The sequence below is a fragment of the Alligator sinensis genome, unplaced genomic scaffold, assembly GCF_000455745.1.
Source record: "Alligator sinensis unplaced genomic scaffold, ASM45574v1 scaffold43_1, whole genome shotgun sequence".
Taxonomy (NCBI): Eukaryota; Metazoa; Chordata; order Crocodylia; family Alligatoridae; genus Alligator; species Alligator sinensis.
Window position 1 is genome coordinate 815804 of NW_005842092.1, and position 18563 is coordinate 834366.

The 18563-nt window shown below is 42.4% G+C and overlaps 1 pseudogene; it reads right to left on the reverse strand.

Annotated features, from left to right (window-relative positions):
* LOC106722225 overlaps positions 1 to 17506 on the reverse strand; it is a 46307-nt pseudogene extending 28801 nt beyond the window's left edge.
* Positions 17507 to 18563: the final 1057 nt, after the last annotated feature.

Here is an 18563-nt window from a genome sequence, read left to right on the forward strand (position 1 = left end):
GCATCTTGGGATTTGCTTAATTGTGAGGTAGCATACAAGATGCATGTCATCAAGGGCAGTGGTTCTCAAACTTTTTTCTACCAGGGCCCATTTGTAAATATCAGTGGCCAGTCCTGACCCAGTGCCCCTCACTCCCAACCCACTGCCCCCTACCCCAGGCCCCAGCCTCCCCATGTGCAGGGCACGGGGGGGTGAAGCAGTGTGTGGGGCCTGGCAGGGAGCCCCAAGCATCCCCTCACAGGCTGGAACAAGCCACAATTTCCCGCATTTTTATCCTTTAAAGGATCATTTATTTTTAAAGTTTGTTTGCGACCCTTTTGATATATTCTTGTGATCCACTTTTGGGTCATGACCCATGGATTGAGAAACGCTGATCGAGGGAGCAAGGCACATGAAGGAAATTAGGAACATGAAAAACTCAAACTACAAATCCTTCTTAGCAAAATACTCAATTTTTCTGACTTGAAAATTTCTGTTTTTGGCTAGAAATTGAAAGTTTTTATGGAAAAAAAACTACTGTTATTCTAAAACCAAATGTGACTGAAGATTTTTAAAGAAGCCGCATTAATTGCCTAAATAAAATTTTTTCATTTTAATAAGTTAAGAAGTTAGTTCCTAAATAAGTTCCCCATATTTTTGCTTCATTTAAGCATTTCTGACTATGGTTTATTGACCAGTAGTTAAAAGGGTACCTGAAGAGCATTATCCTTATGATCCTTAACTGTGTACCTTTAGATCTGTTGAGATACACTATGGACTCAAACCTTTTTATTAATATCAATAAGACTCCTTTTGAAAGGTGATTTATTTCTTTTTCATGTAGGCATGTAGACAACTAGAACTGCATATCTTATTTCCGTTTATTTTGCTACCTCTGAAATGGCAAACCTGTGTTCTACACCCTACAAAATCAGAGATCAAGGCAGGAAGACAGGTCCTGCTCGGGTCAAGACATAAGGTACATCTAAACTGAGTTTCAAGTGTTTGTGGGAACTGACCTTCTTAAGCACACCTCACCTATCTACTGACACACAAAGAGCCAACACAGAAATGCTGCCATGAAGCCACTACACAGTTATCCCCTGTGGCTACTCCCCAGCATGCTGGAAACAGTGGCTTGAAGAATGGTCAAAGGGAGCACCTCACTGCAGCATTGTCAAGTTTCCCATGCATGAGCCAAAATGTGCTTGAGATTGGCCATCCCCAGGATGACTGCGGATATAACACAGTGTTAAAGAGAGGCCTAACTGAAAGGTTCTTTTAATTGAAAAAAATAAAGGGTGGGCATGGTGGTGGGTGTCTGACCATCACTGCTTGCAAGAAATGAACCAGAATTTAAATTTAAAGTAGTCAGAATGTTTAAGAAACATATAGAAATGACACAGCATGGCATATCTACACTGCAACTTAGCATCAAAACTGAAGGTTAAGTATCCCAAGCCACATGAGACACTTCGCCTTATCTGCACTGGTGCACAGGTAAAAGAGACAATGGGCAAACTTCCTAGAAGGGCTGTGCTTGAGTTCTTCTAGGAATCAATCCACTCACTATTTGCCACTCCTCTACTTGACTTGGTATGGGCAATAGAAAGAAGTGGTAAATGGACGAAGACTTAAGGTCAAGTGCTGGAAGGCTTCCTGTCTTTACAATATAGGTGACTTCTGAACACACTGCAGTGAGGTGTGATTTAGAAGGAGACTTGACCAGAGGCCCTCACACTCAGGACAACTTCCAAGGGCAAATTGAACTCCTCTGTGGAAGGGGTGAGGTGGTCAATTAAGTCATTTTAATTTGGAGGGTGAGTGGGTTTGTGTGAGAGACTAGACTTCAGAGAACTGCAGATAGTAATATAGACCTAGCATATATTTTCTTTAGTCTTCTATGTATTATTGATTATATTTTCAAAGCAGCTTAGCAGGCTGGGTGTTGAGTTATTTTAAAACTTTGATTTCAGGAATGAGAAAAAGCTATTTTCATATGGCCAGAGATATTTATCTCAGCAGGGGCTTCTAACTCATTAAGGATCAAATTTTCAAGAGATTTGTATTCGTATATTCAGAAGGGAATTTGCTTGACTACCTACCCATTTGCACATGAAATTGCCTGTGAACCTTAAGGCTGGAAGAATTTCCTGGAGCCTGAGGCTTTCAAAGCCACTCAAACATTTTTCAAATACATTAAGCTTCACAAAAAGTGTCTGCATTTTCTGAAGAACAAACCTTGGGGAAAAAGTGAAAGGCAAGCAACCAAGTCATGCTGCCCACTCAACTGCCCTAAGAGTTTCAGATTTTTTTTAGGACATTAATCTTGGATGCATCTTGAAGGACTAGATTATTCTGTTTGAAAGGGACAGCAGTGGACACTTCCTACATTGGGACTAATATAGTTCTTGTGCACAGCAGACAAAAAAAAATAGGACACACAAGTAGAACCCACATACCTATCAACTAGCTGCAGAATTCAGTCCCATGCTATTCCTTCCAATTTGGCAGACAAAAATAGAAACAAAACATCAGATATTCAGCCATTCATCTCCCAGTGCCATGTGGCCATCAGCCAGATGCTGACAAAGCAAACTATCACCTAGGAAAGCTTCTGCCTCTCTGAAGTAGATCATCTTTAAGGGCACCTTTGCATGTGCAGAGATGTTGCTCCTACACATTGAAATTATAACGCATTGGAACAGACTTAATTGATAGAGTCTACTGGAGCATGGTAATTACCACACTCCAGCATCCTCATGCTTAAAAATGGCATTGGGGATGCTTAAACTAAAGCTCAATGAGCTTTAGTTAAATTGCCCCTGACGCCATTTTTCAGTATAGGGATGTTGATACACATGATGCTCCACGTGCATTAATTAGAGCATCTGTCAGTCTACCTTGTCCTGCTTTCTGCCTGAATTCAGACTGAGATTAAATGTCTGTCTGCAGTCACAGTAATGAATGTAGTATAGACAAGACTTATGCAGACATAGCATTAGTGTAGACATAGCCATAGCATTCAGATTTCAAAGCTACTGCTAACCTGTCTTAAAAATATTTACATATTCTTGACTGGGGGTTTGTATTATAAGTCCTAGCCAGGGTGATAAGAATCTGAATTTTACCCATGCCAAACAAATTAAACCTCAAATCATGAGCAACGCATGCCCCCAGAGGCTGGAGAGGCATGGCAACTGCCCACAGGTGGGGGTAGCAATAGCGAGTGGGAAGCCCCCACAGGTGGCCATGGTGGTGTTGGGGGGGGGGGGGGGGGGGGGGGGGCAGCAGTGTATGCCGAGTAGCGACCGCCCACAGGCACCACCAGCAACATTGGCAGCACTTGTCAGGGGGTGCACCGCTAATCTCAGGGGGTGCACATGAACCCCCTTTGCATCACCAATGCTTCAAATGTAGACCAAATGTAGAATCATCTGCCAGAACTTTGTGGTTCAAATGAAACAGAAGTCATCCTCACAATCAAAAGCTGTTTTCTAATTTCAAAACAAAAGCGTCCTGTTTCTGATTTGCTCAAAATACTCAACATATGATAATTTAAACAAAATGCATCAGCTTAAAACCTCCTATAGATTGCAACTTTGCTCTTGGGATCATCAGTAGCACATAAGCCTCTCCACCATATCAATGTCATCCTTTGTATTCCTGGTAGGATCCCCCATGATACCAAGGTAGAGAGCAAGGTTTCCAAACCAATAGCTATCTAAGAGTAAAAGTCCTCAATGGCAGAGCAGGCAGATGAAGAAAGAATACTTCATAATGGCTTCTCAGGCCACTGAATTAAAATTACCTTCCTGCAAAGTATTGTGTGGTTGCTGATGTGCAAAGGTATACACACATTAAAAGACAACATGTAAAGATGTCTTCCCTCAATGGTAGATCCTATGGTGCTAGACAAGTGGCAACAAGGGTAGGTGCTAATGAGTACTGGAAGCCCCTAGGCACAGACCTGTACAGAGGCAATGACTGTAAGGTAGTTGTTTTGTAGTTGAAACTGAAACTGGAGTAGTTTGGCAGCTGCAATCATGACTGAGCAGGCCTATGCAGTCTGCTCTCCCCATTTGGGAAGGGGGCTAGAAAAGGTCTCGTTTCACCAGACTAGAAACCTGCATTCATTGAGATCACTCCATCTGTAGTCCAAATCAAGTCTGCAACTTGGAATATCTATATCCTGATGGATAACTTTTGTGAGTGACAAGAGCAGAGGACAATACTTGTGGCAAAAGAACCTATACAATTTGAGATTGATATTGCTGTACTTCACGAGTCCAGATATGCAGGAGAGGGGCAGCTCAGAAAGCATTGTGATGCCTACACTTATTTTTTTTAGAAAGGAAAATCTGAAAAAGATAGATTAGATCAACTGCACAACTGGGAGAGAGTTAGGAAAGCTTTTGAATGCAAGACATTCTTCAGGTGAAACCTGATTTCAGTCACTGAAGCTCCAGACACCATCTGCTGCTGCATGTCGGGCTGGGGCCAAAGCCACCCTGTGTTCCATGCCCTGGGCTGGACTGAGGCCAGAGCTACTAGGGACAGCAAGCGGCAAGAGGGAGCATAGGCTGCAAGATGCAGTTAGCAGGGTAGAGGCTGCAGGGGGATGCAGAAGCTGCAAGAGGAGGGCACAAAGGCTGCAAGGGGAGGCAGCAGGATATTAAGGCAATGCAGGGGCAGGCACCAGGGTATGCAGACACTAAAGTGGGAGCAGTGACAGGGGTGGCAAAAAAGAGGAACCAAAGGGAAGCACTTGGCCCCAGACACTTAGACCCCACACTGCCTGCCCCCCCCTACTGCTGCTTTTCCTGATGTAGTGGTGGGGGTGGGAGAACGGGGGGGATTTAAGATAACCTTCCAAGAATTGTAACATTTTAAAATAAATTTTCCACGTACAGGTCATTGGGTGGGGGGTGGGGTGGGGGAAGTAATCTTAAATTCAAAGCTGTTTTGGATTCTGGTGAACACAGTATATTTCGCCATTTTACATAAGCAGAAATCCAACTGCAAATTTGGATTTTCAAATATAATTGAAAATCTAGCTGCGATTTTTTTTTTCCCCCAAGGAAGTTAAAAACATCCTTGGTCAAATTCACAAACCAGAAGTAATATATTAAAAAATTGGACAGGCTTCACAAAAAGAGTATAAAATGTATAGTTTTTATACAAACATCAGAGTCACGTGTGATTGATTTTTTTCACTGAAACTTAAAACTCAATATGAAACTTTAGGCTACTAAATTAACATATGTCAAATCTGACAAAATTATTTATGCAAAGCCTGAAATATAATTAGGGTTTGCACAGCCAAAGGGGTGAATATGTTCAAAATTTCTACAGTAGACATAAAAAGTATATGCTTACATGTCCATTATTAGGAGGAGAGGAAAATCTGTTAACAGTTAAAGAGTTTATTGTACTGCATATACTTGTGATAATAGAGTTAACATTACAAAGATGTTTCACTACAATTCAGTCTTTTCTTAATGACTACTCTGAAAAGAGGCCATTCAGAAACTGCATTATGAAGTCCTATATTTGCTGTGACTCAATAATGTATGGTTTGACTATTCTGAGCCTTCAAATATGGGAGGGTTTAGGGGGAATTTTGCCTGCCCTAACAATGAAGTGAGAGTTCTGAAAGTCAAGCTGGATTTTTCTCCTCTCATTCATCATTGCTGATAATAAAAGATCAACTTGAACTGCATCTGAGAAATTCAGTTGTGTAGTTACATGCAGTTATAATGGAAAGGACCATAAAAAAAATCTAGTTGTAATGCACAAAATGCAGACTTCATCATTGTTTTGGCAACACCCTACTTGTTGCTTCCAAACCAGTACTAACAGACACAATTGTCTTGAAACGGACAATTTCCCCCAATAATTTGATATTATAAATTGATTTATTATGTGATATTGAATAATTGTCATTAACATTCACATCAGGCAAAAGGAACAGCTTTGTCAGCATCCACACTACTGCCCACAATACTGTTTGTCCTGCTAAATTCCTGTTTGATTGGACTATTGGTTCCTGATAAACAAAGAGTACATTCAACTTGGTCCAGCAGCAGGATGGAAGAGAGCAATTTATGATAACTAATATATATATATATATATATATATATTTTTTTTTTATTAATGAAAGGAAAAATGAGATATTACCTGCGAGTGTCCAGATCACTCCATGGTCACTTTATACTTCTTGTCTGTTTGGGCTATGCAGAGCTAATAGCAAGCATAGAATCATAAAAAAATAAGCTTGGAAGGGACCTCAGGAGATTATCTATGTCCAGCCCCCAACTCAAAATAGAAATGTCCCCATCTACATCATCCCAGCCAAGGCTTTGTCTCACCATGTCTTAAAAACCTCCAAGGATGGAGAGTCCACAACCCCTCTGGGTAACCTGTTCCAGTGCTTTACTGTCTGCCTAATGAAAAAGGTTTCCTAATATCTAATCTAAACTTCCCTTGCTGCAGCTTGAAACCATTGCTCTTTTTCTGTTATCTGCCACCACTGAGAACAGTCTAGCTCCACCCTCTTTGGACCAAACCCTAAGGAACATGAAGGCAACTATTAAATCCTCTCTCAGTCTTCTCTTCTCCAAATTACATAAGGCCAGTTCCCTCAGCCTCTCCTCATAAATCATGTGCCCCAGCCCCTTAGCCATTTTCATTGCCTTCTGCTGCACTCCCTCCAATTTTTCCACATTCCTTCTGTAGTGGAGCACCCAAAACTGGACACAGTCTCCAAATGTGGCCTTACCAGTGCTGAATAGAGGGAAATAATCACTTCCCTTGATCTGCTGACAGTGCTCTGACTAATGCAGCCTAGTACGCCTTTAGCTTTCTTTGCAAAAAGGGTATACTATTGGCTCATATTCAGCTTATTGTCTGCTGTAACCCTAAGGTCATTTTCTGCAGAACAGCTGCTTAGACAGTCAATTTCCAGCCTGTACCAGTGCATGGGATTGTTCCACTCTGACTGCGGGACTTAGCATTTCCCCTTATTGAACCTCATGAAATTTCTTGTGCCTCAATCCTCCAATTTATCTAGGTCACTCTGAATCCTAGCCTGCTCCTCCCAGCTTGGTATCATCTTCACTCTTGCTGAGGGTACACTCCATTCCCTCTTGCCAATCATTGAAGAAGATATTGAACAAGACCAGCCCTAGGACAGACCTCTGGGGCACTCCATTTGATACAAACTGCCAGTTAGGCATTGAACTATTGATTACTACCTGATGAGTCTGACCATCCAGCCAGTTTTCTATCCACTTAACAGTCCATTCATCCAACCTGCACTTCCTTACTTTCCTTGCAAGAATCTTGTGGGAGACTGTATCAAAAGCCTTGCTGAAGTCAAGGTATATCAGTTCACTGCTCTCCCCACATCCACAGAGCCAGTCATCTCATCATGGAAGGCAATCAGGTTGGTCAGGCATGACTTGCCCCTGGTTAATCCAAGCTGACTGTTCACTGTTCCTAATCACCTTCTTCTCCTCCAAGTGCTTAGAAATGGATTCCTTGAGGACCTGCTTCAAGATTTTTCCAGGGACTGAGCTGATTCTGACCCATCTATAGTTCCCTGGATCCTCCTCCTTCCCTTTCTTAAAGATGGGCACTATATATGCCCTTTTGCAATCATCAAGGACCTCTCCCAATCATCACAAATTTTCAATGATAATAGCCAGAGGCTCTGCAATCACATCAGCCAACTCTAAATAGTCCCTAACCCAGGGACAGGCCAGTTCAAGCCTATGAAGGACTTCATTTCCCAGCAGCCCTTGCCCACATCGCTTCAGCGCATCTCCATGGAGACCCCAGGAGTGGAGGGGTCATGACGCTGTGGGACCAGGAGCTCCACAGACACCAGTCCAAGTAGTGTGAGCCTGGGTGGGGAACTGCTCCAGGGCCCAGATCTTGTGGTGGAGAAAACATGGGCCGGAGCCAGGGCAGAGCCGCGATCCACTTCTTTCATGCCCCTGCAGCAGTGGACCACAGCTCTGCCCCAGGTCTAGCCCATGCTGTCACCACTACAAGATCCCAGCCCTGGCCCCAGACCCACTCCCCATCCAGCCACGTGCCTTGCCAGCACCATGTGAGTCAGTCTCCCTGGAGACCTTGGCCCAGACGCTGTCATGTCTCCACTGATCCTGGGGTCTCCACAAAGATCAGCAAAAGCAACACCAGCAGGGGCCAGGCTGCTGGGAACGAGTCCAGCTGCCGGCCAGATCTGCCATTTAATCCACCCCTGCCTTAATCTATTCTTTTGCCGCTGTTCACCTCCTCCCCAAACTGTGCTGCCCAGTGCAGCAGTCTGGGAGCTGACCTTGCCTGTGAAGACGGAGGTGAAAAAGGCACTGAGCACTTCAGCCTTTTCTGAATCATCCGAATAGGTTGCTTCCCCCATTCAGTAAGGGACCCACGCTTGTCCTGATCTTCCTTTTATTGCTGACATACTTGTAGTAACCCTTTTTATTATTAAAATATATATAGTATCACATTAAGAGCAAAATCACAGAGACTGGCTAACTCCCAAAATTAAAATCTGTTTTAAGGCATAAAACAACCTCTAAATGAGGAAATTGAGAATAAATTCCCCAATGAGCAGGTTATTCCAGAATTGTCTATTATGGAAATTCTTGCAATATGTCCTGAAGCATGAGATTGTAGTTCAGGATAATGGATTAGCTAGACTGCTAGTGTGGCACATTCTGTCATGATAAAACAGACTCCAAAACATTACACCAGGCAGTCTTGTGTATTTCTCTGTATTTCCCATTATAAAAACAATACAGTTTAAAACTAAACACCCATTTCTATTCCATAGACAGACTTTATTTTTTTTTTTTTTTTACATTTTAGCAGTGTACCTAATAAAAGATATTAATTCTTTTTCCAAAGCCTGCTAAAGCTGGAAAACATAAAATTGTAAAATTCAGCATAGTTCTCATTTTCAGAAGATTACTACACACCAAAGGAAAAAAAAAAGCAATAACTACCCGTCCCTCTTTCTTAGCTCTAACTGGAGTGTCACTAGGAAATGTTACCTTTTCAGCAGTATTTAATGACAGTTTGTGTGGCCAACCCAAACGAGTAATCAGTAATTTTAAAAAAGCTTATTATTATCCTGACAAAATGCTATAGAGGTGTACGTGACACACTTTTGGATACTGTAGTCATGGAATAAAGAAAAGAAGCCAAAGCAGTAGTTAATGTCTGCAAGCTAATCCTGCAATATTAATTACTGAAGATATGTGCATGACATGGTGTTCATTTGTTTCTCAGTGTGAACTATCTTATCTGCCATTACCGAATAGCTGATTAGTGAAGACAGCCTCCAGACGTTCTTCGATCCTACATTGTTTGTGTCACTGACAGTAAATAGAAAAGACCACTTTCCCCTTACATGGGCTGCATTTTAAAACAGATTTGTATATTTCTATCCTTGTTTCCTTCCTTCATGTTACTTCACAGATCCTCACTAATAGAGACAGCTAAACAGAATCTAACTTGGCTAGACAAAAGAGGCAGTTACCAACCAAATGTCATGCAATCTACTTATGAAATATTAATAATATCACTGCCTAACATTCAAGCCTTGAATAAAGCCCCCAAAATTGTGAGACTGGATTAAAACTCATGAGATTTCTAATAAATACATTACGAAGGAGATATTTTTCTTTTGAGTCTTGAATGTGCATTTAGGTCATATTTTCAAATATGCCCATTCAACTACAATAACTAGAAATTAATTGGGGGAGGAGGGAGTTTAAAATTAAAACCTCAAATATTTGCTAATTCAAATGCAACCAGGAGATAGGATTTTATGAAATTCATCAAATATTTTGAAACTTGTAAAATTATAAGACTTTGGAGCATTATAGCAAATGTCATCATTTTGCATATTACGTTTTTCTACCACACTGCATTAAATCACATTGGTGTGCTAATTACTACCTTATGATTAATTGACATAACCAGAACCCGCACTTCCATTTGTTTCCAATAGATGACCTCCCAATTATAGTAGCAACTCTTATTAGCCCATAAGTGCATGATCTAGCACTTTACCTATTTGAATTTAATCCCATTTCTATTAAAAGTCTATTACTCAAGTCTTCAAGGTCATTTACTTCTTCCTACAAAATGATCCAAACCTCCTCTTGTTTGGCATGAATCCTGCCAAATTTGTATCACGGCCAAACTTCAGTAGCAAACTCCTATTTGTAAGAACTATAACTTGCCACAGAAATATCAGTTACTTAGTAACTATGAACTTCCAGTCTGAAGAGTTTACATACAGCCCCACAACCTCAGCAAGGCATCAAACCTTGCTTTGAACACAGATGCCAGATGTGCCACCTCATCAGTACAGACCACACCATCATTGAACCAAATTCCATGGATTATAACATCTGAGGTTATTCACTTGAACCTCTACCACTGTAATATATGCAATAACCTACTTGCAGTGCTGGTCTGTGATCTATATTGGACAGATGAGGAAACCCATACATGGAAGAATGAATGAGCACTGACTTGACATCAATTCCAGAAAGACACACAAGCCAGTGGCAGAACTCTTTAACCTCCCTGGACATCCCAGCGCTGGCCTCAGAGATTCTTAGAGACCTAAACTTAGAAAACCAGCATGAACAGGAAATTGCAGAACAAGAATTTATTCACAGGCTGAACTGCATTAAATATGGTCTAAACAGGGACTAAGAGTTCTTATCCTATTAACCTAGATTAGGTTTTATTAGGCTTTTGGGGTTATTTGGGGGGGGGGGGTTGTCTCTGTAATAGGTGGCTTCCTCAGGGCCTGTCTACCAGTGGCCCACCCACCTGCCTTCTCACCTGCCATGCCTTGATGATATATAATTATGATATTAATTAGGCAGAAGGCTGCCCATTCTTTGCCCCGATTCCAGGGGGTGCTATCTGCAGCTCCGTTCCTCCTCTACACCACAGCCCAAGCCTCGCAGCCCCTAACCCCTGGGACCCATAGGCAAACAGCTATCTTTCTTGGGACTGAGCCCGATGATCAGGACTGGACCCAATGATCTGTAAGGTCCCTTCCAGCCCCTAACAACTATGAAACTCTGAATTTTGAAATTATTAAATTTCAACCACTTATTTTGGGTTCTTTGGCATAACTCACATTTCTAAATGAAAATAATATGTTGACCCCACACCCCCCCAACACCCCTGGAATATTTCATTTAAAAATGTCAAAGCCAGATGTTTCAGCATTTTCTTTAAGTTTTTCCAAATATTTTTCAAAACAGAAAATTTGTCAAAACAACCTTACTAACAAGCTGTCTTGATTAATCATCATTTTCCAATGAAACATGTTTGTTAGCTTTAAAAAAAAAATTAAATTCCAGCCATGCTCTGTTGTAGTTCAAAAAGGCATGTCAGAGCTCCATCAAATCAGTGAGATCTATGATAGTACTTCACCCTCCTCATTTGCTTTACTGAAGTTCACTGTTTATTTATAGTACTAGGTCCACATAACATGGAAGAGGCATCTTGTTTATTTCTTAGTAGCAGGGGCAAATTTAGTCCACTTCTTTTAACTGAAGTGTTAAAATTGTATAGTGACCAACTGAGATCATAAATTAAATCTACACTTATGTACATTTTTATTGCGTTAGTAGTAGCAGCCCCAGCAATTTATTCTGTATCATACCTGTAAGATTCCAACAGTTTCTGGAGATTGTTACAGTGAATTAAAACAAAGATTTTTATAATATATTTCCTCCCTCATTGTAGAAAATATCAGGCTGAGCAAATACATTATTAGCCTAGTGTAAGTTTAAGTGGGTACTTAATAAAGCAGTGCAGGCTCCTCAAAGATCATGGCAGGCTTATAATTATAATTTAGTTTGAATTCAAAGCCTCCTGTGATTTCCTATGGTATTTCTGCATTTTTTGTGCGAGATAAAATGGGTGACATTGTGGGACAGATTATTAAAAAAAAATACAGGCACATTTGCATGCCATAAACTTTGTTCATCATAGCTCTTATGCATGATTTTACTGTTCACATATATGCAAATACATTCATTAAATATATAAAAAATTAATTATGTACCTGTTTAGTCACTTGTTTTCATAGTCAAAGGGCTTGATTCACAAGAGAATTTAGGCATTGTGATACCAATGGTGCCTAAATGCTTGACTTTAAACACTTTAGTGCTCCAAGTGAATTTAGACACAGGTTTGAGAGAAGCATATAGGAATGTCCTATAATGACCACAGTTTCTGCAAATATCTATTTTTTCCTAAGTATGGTGGAAAGTGGACAGTGCTAGCAAGAAACTATAATAATGGCAATAGATGTTGAAAAAAAAAAATTGTCCTTCCCAGGCAAACCCAACATTTGACCTGGCTGAGTGGACACTATTCAAGGCCCCCAAGTATATAAAAAGGGAGTGTTGTATAAAATTTGTCCCATGGCAAATTAGCATAAGGATCAAGACTTCTCAGAAAGAGATGGGAAGGGGGAAGCCTGCCCAGAGATTAAATTAAAAAATGAAGATTTGGAATTAAATACGTTTATTAGCAAGATTATCAACTGGTACAAATTGTTATGGATCTACCCGCTTTCAACTTCCACCAGCTGAGAATTCAGTCAATACAATTATCTCAGTGAAAAATACTATATGAATTTACCATCTCTAAAAATAGCTATCCTGTGTATTGCTTCTATTTTTTTCATTGCATCTAGAATGAATGTTGTACTAAGAAATAGAACCCACTCGTAATAAGCTCTGAAACTCATAGATTTCATAGACATTAGGGCTGGAAGGGACCTCGGAAGATCATCGAGTCCAGCCCCCTGCCCAAAGGGCAGGAAGTCAGCTGGGGTCATAGGATCCCAGCAAGATAAGCATCCAGTTTCATCTTGAAGGTGTTCAATGAAGGCGCTTGAACCACCTCCGGTGGCAGGCTGTTCCAGACCTTGGGGGCTCGGACAGTAAAGAAATTCTTCCTTATGTCCAGCCTGAAACGATCTTGAAGTAGTTTGTGACCATTCGACCTCGTCATCCCTTGGGGCGCTCTGGTGAACAAACGTTCCCCCAGATGCTGGTGGTCACCCCTGATAAACTTGTAGGTGGCCATCAGATCACCCCTGAGCCTGCGCTTTTCCAGGCTAAAGAGCCCCAGGGCTCTCAGCCTGTCATCATAGGGTCTGCTTCCCTGACCTCTGATCATGCGCGTGGCTCTTCTCTGGACTCTCTCGAGCTTCTCCACATCCTTTTTGAATTGTGGAGCCCAAAACTGGACACAGTACTCCAGCTGCGACCTCACTAAGGCTCAGTACAGGGGGAGAATGACGTCCGGGGATTTGCTTGAGAAGCATCTATGGATGCAAGCCAGCGTTTTGGTCGCTTTACTAGCCGCCGCATCGCATTGCAGGCTCATGTTCATCTTGTGGTCAATGATGACCCCCAAGTCTCTCAGTCATTTAATCACATGTATTTTTACTTAGACCTATATTGACTGAGCCCAATGGTCTATTTAACCTGGTACCTCACACCCAGTAATGGTTCAGATAAAATTGGAAGAGAAACCCAAGTTCCCCATACCCCCTTAATACAGCTTGCTATTTGAACAAAACCTATGCCATGGGGAGTAGAGAGGGTTAGGATGACCCCGTCTATATTTTTCATCTGTCTTGAATGAAATGTAAGGATTTGTGGTCTGTGGGCCACATTCATCTTTGATTTAAGCTGGCTTCCCGTAGTCACTAATGGTAGAACAAGGGAAGATCGTGACCAGTTAGTAAGAGACATGAGAAAAGCAGTACGGCCGGAGTAGCTGGCAGTAGCTGGGAATGGAAAACACCTGAAGCAGCTAGAGAGACAGCTGGCACCGCAGCTCCTGGGCTAGGGACAGAAGTTACACACGAACTGGTTTAAGTGATCAGAAACCGGTTTAAACCTGTAACAGAACAGAAGCTCAGTGCATATAAACTGGTTTCCAAATGGCCAAAACTGGTTCATAATAAACCTGGTTGAATGTAGTATCAGACTTCCCTGATTTAGGTCAAACCAGTTTATGGAACTTCTGTCTCAGACCCTTTCCTGGTTCAAGTTATATCACAGTCCCACAGCATCCCAGCATGCTTTGCAGTCCTGGTCTGTGCTGTCTGCTCCAGCAGAGCAGGGTTGGCCCTGCCTCTCTGCTCCCTAGCCAGAGCAGTGACAGCTGGCTGACAAGGGGATGGAGGTGGGACACCCAGTTGGTGCAGCCCTGTCTGCCTAGCAGGGGTGAAGCAGCCCTTGCCAGACTTTTCCCCACTGCAGTGATGGGGATTGGAGCTTAGGAGGAGGAAAGGGAATTAAACCCTCTGCCTCCCCTCTCCCACCTGCACAGGACCCCAGCCCAGGTCTGCCTGGCTTTCTCCCTCCCCAATCGCTGCTCTAGCAGCCTTGGCAGATGAAGGAGGGGTAAGGAGGGGGATACTGGGCATGGGAACCCCAGCTGCAGTGTGCCCAGCTTTCCCCCTGCTCACTGGAGTACCTGTGCCCACGCCGGAAAGGGGAGACAGGGGAGTATAATCCCCATCCCTGCCCCTCCTTCACCTGTGGCACTGCCCTGACCGGTGTCTGCCCACATCCCCCAACTTTGGGGACAAACCTGGCAAGGGTGGCTTCTCTCTTCCCCCTCTAGGCACACCCCAGCTGCTCTGCAGGCTAGGGTTGGGGTTGAAACCTCTCCTCAGTCATACTCAGTGGCCTGCCAGGTCCTGGCCATGCCCCATCAGGTCAGCTTCCCTCCAGCCATGTGGCTGCTGCAGAAGGGAGGGCTTGCTTTAATGCCCCCCTTGGCTTCTAGCCTGAGCCCCTGCAGGCACGTGACTGCATTTCTGGAATCAAAAGTGAATGTCTACTCGCTTGCAATCAGTTTAAGCTACAGAGTTTAGGCTAATCCACAACAATTGAATTAATTCAGGCTCAGGCCTTTTGAATGTCTGTACTTAGCCCTGTGGAAACCCAGAGGTCAACCAGGACATGTAATCACATTAGATGATAACTGTGAAAATAATCATTACCATCTTTCAGAGATCTGTTAAGTCTCAATTTTCCATAGTTTTCCTGCTTGCTCCTCACTGTGCTTGAGGAAGTATATCTTGTAGTAGGGCCAGGCAGCTGTAGTTATGATGGTCCAGGGCATACACAAGAAGCAAGGGATTTTTTGGATATCTTTTATAGGACCAACAGTATATAGTTGGGAGAGTAGTTTGACAAGCTTTTGGACTAAAAGTACCTTTCTATCTTTCCTATAGTCATAGGGAAGTAACCAATGGAATTGCAGATAGTATTTTCACAGAAACATATCGTATTTGTATGGAATGAACAAAGTCATTTAACCACAAATATTTGAAGTCATTTAACTTTTAGGATGTGTGTACAAACCGGAGAACCAACCTATGCACCAAATAACACTTTTCCAAGCTCAGGTATTCTTTTATAAACATTTCAACATATATCAAATATATACCAGCTCTAGCACATCTAACACCCCTACTGAATTCAGGTTGCTCTGTCTGTCTCTCTCAGGCTGTGTCTATACTACAAACTTCTTCTGCCTGGCAGCAACAACCCCAAATATGCCATGTTACTCCAAGCATTTTAGCTGTATTTATGCAGTGCTTCCAGCATGCTGATTAGTGCTGATGAGTGAAAAGTCTAATTAGCTCACGCCCATGTGAATTATCCCACCTAGAGTACTAGACAGAGAGAGCTGTACTGTTTCTTGTTCAGAAAGCAGCTTTATGTCATGTATGCTGGGTTTAGGAACTTTCCTGGTTGAACATTAGGGGTCAACATTAGGGGTCTACTTTGCCTGATAGAGCAGGCAAAGTAGATTCCAGGGTCTTAAGGTTCCTTTTGACAGCCCCTGATCTCATACAAAATGATTCATTCAATGGAGTGAATATATTAGAAAGTGTTATTAAAATGTATCATTATGAATATTGCTAGCAAATAAAGACTAACGTAATAGATATCTAGATATACTTTTATGATCCAAGCAGAAATAAGTAGCCTTATATCTTATAATATCTAACTCTTAAAATCATACAAATTACTAACAGGTGGCCATCCTCTTAGGGAGATCTTACCCAAATTCAGAGACTAAGTTTAAAAGGCGTTGGATCTTCATTACATCTGCAGCTGGGAAACTCAACAAACTATGCCAGAGGAACCCACCTTAGAGCACTGAGCCCCCTTACAACCTCTTCCTCAAACAAAGGCTTACAACAATTATGGGCTCCACAATTCAAAAAGGATGTGGAAAAACTTGAGAGAGTCCAGAGGAGATCCATGCACATGATCAGAGGAAAAGAGAACAGGTCTTATAAAGACAGGCTGAGAGCCACAAGACTCTTCAGCCTGGAAAAGTGCAGGCTCAGGGGTGACCTGGTGGCTGCCTATAAGTATATAAAGGGGTCTGCATCAGGATCTGGGAGAACACCTGTTCACCAGATCACCCCAAGGGATGACAAGGTCAAATAGTAACAAACTACTCCAAGACCATCTTAGGCTGGACATAAGGAAAAACTTCTTTATTGTCCAAGCCCCCTAGGCCTGGAATAGACTCCCTCCAAAAGCGGTTCGAGCACCTACTCTGGGCTCTTTTAAGAAACATTTGGACATTAATCTAGCTGGGATCCTTTGACCCTAGCTGACTTCCTGCTCCTGGGGTAGGGGGCCGGACTCGATGATCTTCTGAGGTCCCTTCCAGCCTTAATGTCTATGAAATCTATGAAACATTACTGGATAAAAACATCTTTAACAAATATAGTAACAAAAGGATTCCATTATTCCAGATTCTGGATGTGGTGTGATGGGGTAGAAAGGTCACATGTGGAGGCTGCCACTGCCACCCACCACCCTGTACTGCTGCCGGTCTGCACCTGGCTGAAATGTCCACCTTGCGCTGCTGCTGTTCTGTATCTGGCCGCTGCCACCACCCGTTCCCCACTCATCCCCACCCCCCACTCCACATCCAGCTGAAAACCAATTGCCTCAAGTAACTGGCATTTTTAGATACCCAGCACCCCCCATTCCCCACTTGTGCTGGATAACAGGGCTTTTACTGTAATCCCTGTACTTGTTTCCATTACATAGGGAAGTGGACTATAGCTGATACATGTGATGCCTAAAGCCCAAATCACCTTAGAGACAGTTTACTCTATTAAATGTATTATAAATTAGTCCTCATGCAACTTACCCATTATCACAGAAGTTGATATCATCTGAACCTGTCTCTTGGGATTCTGTAAACTGGCTATGTTGGTCTAGAGACAGAAAGGAGCATCATTTTTCTTAATTCCTCTTTTTGAGAGCCAGTACCCTTTAATTTTGTTCTATTTTGTTAAAAACCCCAAGACTACTCATACCTACCTCTTACCTCTTAGTTTCATAAGATTCTCTGGTAAGACAAGACTTACCCTGAGAACAGCCAGGTTCTTTGCAAGTTTCTTGGACATTAAGATAAATAGACAAAAAAAATTCCCCCTCTATGCGACACTAGTCAGGCCACAGTTGGAGTACTGCATCCAGTTCTGGGCGCCGCACGTCAGGAGGGATGTGGACAGCATTGAGAGGGTCCAAAGGAGGGCCACTCGCATGATCTGGGGACAGCAGGGCAGACCCTATGAGAAGAAGCTAAGGGACCTTAACCTGTTCAGCCTCCACAAGAGCAGGCTGAGAGGGGATCTGGTGGCCATCTATAAACTTACTAGTGGGGGCCAGCAGGGAATGGGAGAGACCTTGTACCCCCGAGTGCCTCCTGGAGTAACAAGGAATAACAGCCACAAGTTGTTAGAGAGTAGGTTCAGACTAGACATCAGGAGGCACTACTTCATAGTCAGGGCGGCTAGGATCTGGAACCAACTGCCAAGGGAAGTGGTGCTGGTTCCTACCCTGGGTGTCTTTAAGTGGAGGCTTGGCGATTACCTAGCTGGGGTCATTTGAGCCCAGTTTTCTCTCCTGCCCAGGGGAGGGGGTTGGACTAGAAGATCTGTAAGGTCGGAAGGGACCTTGCATCTATGAATCTATGAATCCTGTAAAAGCTATAAAAGTCCATGATCAATGCATGAAAAATGTTTGAAAAAGTATCTTATTCTAAATACGTTAATTGCTTTTCCTTTGGTAAAAGCTTGTTATTAGAGAAAGACCCATCAAAACACAGACTAGCAAAGTTGACAAGTATATCAAAACAGATCTACTAGTTGCAAAAGTTCACTAAAAAGTTGTGTAGATCAGCCTGACAAACAGCTGTGATTTCAGAAATAATTGTAATGTTAACTCATGCAAAAACCTATGCTTCAGTCAAACAAAATTATTAGTTTCAAAACAGGAGTAACCATGTAGAATAATATGGCTTTTCTCATATAAGAGGTAAGGCCACATGGGCTAATAGTCTCTTTAGGGCATAAAATCTATAAAACAATTCTTTTCCTGTTACATAGATTCATAGATGTTAGGGTCGGAAGGGACCTCAATAGATCATCAAGTCCGACCCCCTGCATAGGCAGGAAAGAG